General features: G+C 36.3%; 2 pseudogenes; both read left to right on the plus strand.

Moving 5' to 3' along the window:
- Window positions 1-5024: 5024 nt before the first annotated feature.
- On the plus strand, window positions 5025-5143 carry LOC128661819 (uncharacterized; annotated as a pseudogene).
- A 532-nt stretch (window positions 5144-5675) lies between these two features.
- LOC128661843 (uncharacterized) lies at window positions 5676-5851 on the plus strand (annotated as a pseudogene).
- The last annotated feature ends 1117 nt before the right edge of the window (window positions 5852-6968 follow it).

The raw sequence follows: 6968 nt of genomic DNA on the forward strand, positions 1-6968 counted from the left end.
AAGCTACATTTTCCCAAAGCAATAAAATACCAACTAAGATTCATATAAAAAGCAACATTTCATATTTCAATGATTTTTTTTTTTTTTAATTAAATTTTTTTTTTTGCTTTTAGTTTTTGCCTTTTTTGTATAGATTTTACTTTGTTCTTTCTCTAATTTTGTTAAATGTCTTCCTTTTATGAATACACAAACTTTTATTTTATTCAGAACTCTATTATCTCCATAAAGGATGATTCACCTATCCAAAAAAGTTGAGCAGAGTCTTCTGAGTAATAGTTGGTGATAGAGATCTGCCCTAAGCAATCTATTGCCATAAAAAAAAGGTTTGCTTGATTGTTTTTCCCAAGCATCCAAACCTGTTGAGTTATTTCCTTTCAAAAGAGGATTGCCAAGACTATCTAGGCAATCAGGAATCTCAACTCCATGCGTGATCCTTAATGCAACCATGCAATACCTTTTTAGCAAGTATAATTATTGCAGCTATACAAGGGGCAGGAGCCCTAAAACATTGCTCTTTTAATAAAGGTTCAATTTTGTATTTATAGGAGGGCTGCCTCACCTTCTGTGTTATTGCAGCTATACAAGTCATTCTTTCATTTTGTTAATTTCCACATAAAACATTTGCAAGCTGAACTTCATATTTAAATTAAATAGATTTATCAACTGGAACTGATCCTTGGAATTGCTATCATACTATGTAGGTTAATGCCTTAACTGATGGTTATAGTAGATACTAGATAAGATTTGTTTTTCCACAGTCCAGCTGAATTATGATCTCCACAGTTCTTTGTGGCTTGTGTGCAGTTCAGAAAACTTTCAGAAATCAAGGAAGTTTTATCTTTACATAAGTCCTCTTTAGAGAGATACTTTGGTCTCAGCATTTTTTTTATGTCTGAAGTTTTTCATTATTTGTGTTCAGATTAAATTTGATAACCGCTATTAAGTTTAAGTTTGCAGGCATGCCGTGAAAGTGCTTATGTGGTTTCTCAGGTGAGCCAAATTCTATAACAAAGACATTTTAACCTTCCACATTACAGATCTCCAAAACTGGGAAACTACTTTTAGGTTAGTCAATTAATTTATCTGGGAGAATAATCTCTTTGACTATATTCCCCCCCCCCCTGAAAACACATTAAAATAGTAGAAATCCAGGCTATGAATCTTGGGAAAACTTTAAGGTTATCAAATTGGAATCCTCAACAATTTGTAAAACATATGATAGTATATCATTTCTACCCATCTTTATTATGACAAATATATTTACAATGTTGCTGCTCTTGACAGTCAAAAGATTTGTTTTCAGTAGAAGTGAAGATACTATCTAGTGCATGCATGTGCACCTTACAAGTAGGCTGCCTTTCAGCACATGTGGACTTTGTGTATCAAAATATATTAATGTCTTTTACAAGTATGAGCATTATAGAAAATACATATTTTTAAATTGTGGATTACAATTACATTTGGTTTTCTTTGTTTATTTAAGGTTGTTTAAATTATAATTAAATTACTGAAAAGAATCTGTCATGAAGCCGTTTAATTTGTATTTCTTTCCAATGGCATGGAGAGTCCTCAAATCCATTCTAATTACTAGTAGGATTTCAACTCCTGGCCACCAGGAGGAGGCAAAGAACACCCCAGCAAAGCTTTAAGTATCCTCCCACTTCTCACAATCCCCAGTCATTCTTTGCCTTGTACATCAGGAGGATGTGCGAAGAATTTATCCTTTAATGGGTACTTTTCCCCTGCAAGCAAGGATTGGGGAGATGCTGTGTCCATGTAATCCTCTTTAGTAAGAGGAATGGTGGCTTTTAGCAGTTGGAAAACCGTGAGGTAGTTCTTGCTTACCTTCCAACATGTATGCTACCCCTATAAAGAAAACCAGGGTTGGTTACTCTGCTTTTCTTTTTCTACAAGTCCCTGTCAGAGATCGTCTGAGTCTGTCATACCTGAGAAGCTGCTTCTGTCCTGCAGCTGAAGCTCCAAAGGTAAGTGCTTTTATTCCTTCTAGGTGAGAGGGCCCAAGCACTTTTGGGGGTTAATTCCCTCTTTTTTTCATAATGGAGTCTAGGTATTATTATAAATCTCTTCATGGTTGGGATTTATTCAATTGGCAGTAGGTACTGGATTGTGTGATGCTGGATGTTAATGGCAGTAAGCCAATGTATGTGTGTACAAAGTCTTTGTGTGAGACACAGACTTTATTCTCTGAAGACAGATTGATTTTTAAAGGACCTAGAAATAGGTTCAGTCACTTGCCTCATCATAGGGTCTCTGTACTAGCACAGCTGGCAGTGTGGTACCCGCATTGTTGCGAGTTTTAGCACGACCCTAATAATTTTGGGCGCCATTTCGCCCGATCATCGGGGCTATTAGGATACCTATGGGCATTAAAGGGACAGTAAACCTAAAATATAATGTTATATAATTCTGCACATAGTGCAGAATTATATAACATTATATTAGTGCTATCGTTATAAAACGTAATATTCCCTTTTAATTTTTTATAAATATGACAGTTTCTCAGACCCGCTCTCTGTACTCTGCTGAGCGGGTCTGTTTTTATTCCACAGCGCATCGGGCCATCTGTATAGTCACAGCCCGGCCCGACCGCGCCATAATGCTAAGTGCAGCTCGCTCCTGCTGTCACAGAGCAGGAGCGAGCTGCACTTAGTGTTATGGCGCGGTCGGGCCAGGCTTTGACTATACAGCTGGTTTACTGGTTTACTGACACTTTAAGTCTTTATTTTCTCTAGGACAGGAGAGCAGTTCTCTCTATGCGGGGCACTGCTGAATTGTCTGACATGTATGCTAATCTGTGGACACATTATCTTTTAACATCATGGCGTTTTACTTTTTAAGATTTAAATTATGCGCAGTTTATTCAGCGCGCTGTAGAGCAAAGGGCCATTGCTGGGGGCGTGTCCTATTCTCCATGCCAGTGTTCTGTTATGTTTGCCTACCTACTGTCATGCCTACATTAAACTTGCAAATTCTCTGTGCACGCATGCGCTCTCTGCCGCAGTCGGCAAATATTACAGAACACCGTCCACAATTTTGGCACTGGGGACATGAAAATATCAGTGCCAAAAAAGGCAATATGTTCTTTTATTCAGTATATTGAATATTATTATACTGATGTATTTGATTAAAGGAGTCAACGTATTTCAATAAAGCAGACATAATATAAAAAGTTACAAACATTCCCTTTCTTGATGAAACACTAATAGATGCCGTTTTTTAACTATTTGTTATGTCTGCCAATACATCAGTATAATAATATTTAATATAACGAATAAAAGAACACAGTTGTAGCAAGCCTTTTTTGGCAATGATACAGTATTTTGATCTCCCCAGCTAGTGGCAAAATTGTGGACGGTGTACTATAATATTTGCCGACTGCGGCAGTCAGCGCATGCGTGCAAACAGTATTAGCAAGTTTATTGTAGGCGTGGCCGTAAGCGTTACGTAGGTAGGCAAACACAACAGTACACCGGTAATAGTGTGCGCTTCTATCTTCGAGGAGACAGCTTTACAGGTCTCACAGCGGATTTACTCTTTTTTTTTTTTTTTTTTTTTTTTTTTTTTTTAAGAGTACCCCATTTAACAGCAATCGCAATGCGTACCCTTAATTTCATTCTATATATGTCACAGTGATGGCTAGAGGGCAGGAACACAGCAGATGCTACAGTGAATGGTCTCTGATAAGCTCCGGTGTCTGTCCTTTTTTCAATATGTAGGACAGCGGTAAATTGTGTGTTTCTTGACTGTAATCTTTCATAGTTAGAGTCAGTACCTATGTCTGACTGATGTGAAGGGCAGCATTTTCACCCTTTTGATAATAAGACTGGTATTTAGTTACTGTTGTCCCTTTTTGCTATGACGAATTTCTCTATATTTCCAGGAATATTTATTTTGCAATAAAATGTTGTAATGTTTTATAATGCCATCTTGTGATTATTTGATGTTACTATATCTAATTTGTTATACCTTTTTTAATAGCATATTCTGGTATATGCTTTCTTTTCCTTATATGCCTGGGTGCTTTTATATATATTTCCCTTTTGTTAAAGAAATATTAGACTGGGAATGTAGAAGACATTTTTTTCATTGTCCTCTATATGATTATCTTATTCTTAGTTTTTTTTTTTATAAGGAATGAGCTTCTATCAGTGAAGATACTTCCCTTATTGGTAGCAGCAGATTTTTATGTACAATCTTAGGTTGTGATATTTTTCGTTCTGCATGTAATGTCCTAGATATCAGATTTTTGCTATATCGGTTTTTTTTATGGCAATACTACGTATTTTCCACTAGGGGGATAATTCTGATTTTATTCAGTAGTTGTTGATTATAAAGCATTTAATGTTCTCCTTATTAAATACTAGTAAGTCCCTTGTACCAGAGGCGGCACCTCAGTTTACACATAAGAGGACAGGCAGCTACAGTCATACTGACATGAGTTCATGGGTTTCAACTCTTAAGTAGAGGTCATTGTTTGCTGTTCTGTGCACTCCTATAGGGAGGAATATGGCTCAACTCATCCATCTATCCATCCATCCAATTTTCAGACATGGTGTTTATGTCCTTTATTTAATACTAAGCATGTGTGGGGCACTGTTTTTTTTATGGTACTCAGTTTTCATTGCAGTGTCGACCGTTCTTTTTAACTTCTGTTAATAGAACTGGTCTCTCCATTTATCAGCATTTCACTGACGTCTTTTGCCATCTAGTGGCTATTTATTTTACTTTACTCCCTATGGGGGATAACTATCAATGCCCTTTCTGCTGGTCATTATCACAGATATCATGTCCATGACTGTGTCTGGTGATTTTTAAGATCTAAAATATCTCATCTTGTTTCGGATGGGAAGACTGGCGTATATGTAGTTATATACTCTTTGTCTGTTGTTCGGATAAGGTTTTCTTGCCTTAAAAAATTGGGCAATACCTTTTTATGTCAGGGTTTTGATACTTTTCTGACTGAGATTTCCTTTCCTTTTGTTTATTGGAGAATTATATGAGAAGTCTACTGCCACACTGCCCTGAAGGCACATAATCTTGTCTGATCTTGGCAGTTAAGCAAGCCTAGGCCTGGTCAGTACCTGGATGGGAGACTGCCTGGGAACATGTGGTGCAGTAGGTTTTAATCCTTCTCTAGGGCTTTACATGCTTTTCTATTGCAGCTTGTTTGAAGACATAATTTTATTTGTGATTCCTTGTGCCCTAGGGGTTTATCTCATTTTTAGATTTATAGAAATTTAGATTTTCTCTGTCCAGGATTTTATTGTCCTTCAATTGTAACATATATTCATCATTCATTGTGAATTGTTCAATTCAGCAACCTGTATTGTCTAAGGTATCTGATATTTTTTTCAATATCTGTGACATGTGTACCCATGTGTGCCACATGCGTATTTTTATTTTTTTTAGCGCTAATATGTTCTTTTATATTGTCTGTGACATGTATTCTCCTTAATCATATTAATCTCTCATACTGAGGTGATTTTTCCTAATGTCTATGACATGTATTTCCTATGTTCTCCGTAGGGACTCTAGTTTATAATCTCTCTCATATTGATGGTAATCTCTCATATTGAGGTGATTTATCTAGGGTCTGTGACACGTAGTCTCCTATGTTATTCAAAGAAGTTTTATATCTTAATTGCTTGTATTGGATAGTTTCTCAGCCTTTTGGCTAAGATCAAGTATCATTTTAATATCTGATATGTCCCCTATCTGGGGACCATATATTAAATGGATTTTTGGAACAGGGAGATGGAAGAAGAGCTTGCTCTGTACACTCCACACATTGACCTGGTATTACAGTACCTCCAGGACCAGTGCACTCCTCTCTTAAAGAATCCATAGGGGCTGTATATTTTAATCTCAATATCGTGTTTCTTTATTATTTTCTTAGTGATTTTAGGACACTAATCAATTTTATATAACCTCTCTCATGTCAAGGTACTATTTATGAATGTTGGGAGTCACTTGTGACACTATTTTGCCTATATCAGTTTATAACTCAAATTTATAATCCTTTTATTTAAGTGATTTCTGAAAGGTCTCTGCCTTTTTAATTTTTGACCATTATTATAAATATATCTTATATATTTTTTTTGGTGTCCTGGGGATCTGGAATATTTTAGTTATTTTAGTATTTTACACTTAGTTCTTGTTCCATACTTTTTTTTTTTTTTTTATTTCAAATTCGTTTTTTGCCTCAGCTGAGGTTCTCTTGGGGAGATGGCGTTTGTTATGTGGTGGTGCCCTCAGTTTAGGTCAGCCTGTTTTATTTCTCCCTCTCTTTCCATTTTGTGTACTCTAGCTTGGATATTGGTTCCCACTAGTAATTAGAATGGATTTGTGGACTATCCATGCCATTGGGAAAAACAAAATTTATGCTTACCTGATGATAAATTATTTTCTTTCCTGGCATGGAGAGTCCATGACCCGTCCTTTTTTCTAACTATTTAGATGGCTTATCTTGTTTTTTGTCATTTTCTAAACTTCAGGCACCTCCATACCCTTTGTGTCCTCTTCTATTTCCATATTTCCTCGGCTGAATGACTGGGGATTGTTGGAAGTGGGAGGATACTTAAAGGAACACTAAACACCTGCTGCAAATTCATAAATGTACTCCAAATCTAGTAATAAAGGATTTTTAGGCAGTCTGTGCAGCTTATCCCCAGTATATTCAAAAAGAGTGTTGTCAAATTGAATGGTGATATGAGCTCAATGCTATGTGTGCTGCCATGTTGTAACGCACGTTGCTCACAGGCACAGTAGTCAGGTGATGTGCATGACAGATAATTGTATAAATAAAGTTAAGAGAAGGATTATCAGATTGCTCTCTAACTGTGGTGCTAATCGAGTGCTGTATAACATCATATGTGCCTCATATTTATATAAATAAACATTCAGTTTGTGCATGCATTGTTTTAAAATCAAAGCACTAAAAAACTTTT

This window comes from Bombina bombina, chromosome 5 (assembly GCF_027579735.1).
Source record: "Bombina bombina isolate aBomBom1 chromosome 5, aBomBom1.pri, whole genome shotgun sequence".
NCBI lineage: Eukaryota > Metazoa > Chordata > Amphibia > Anura > Bombinatoridae > Bombina > Bombina bombina.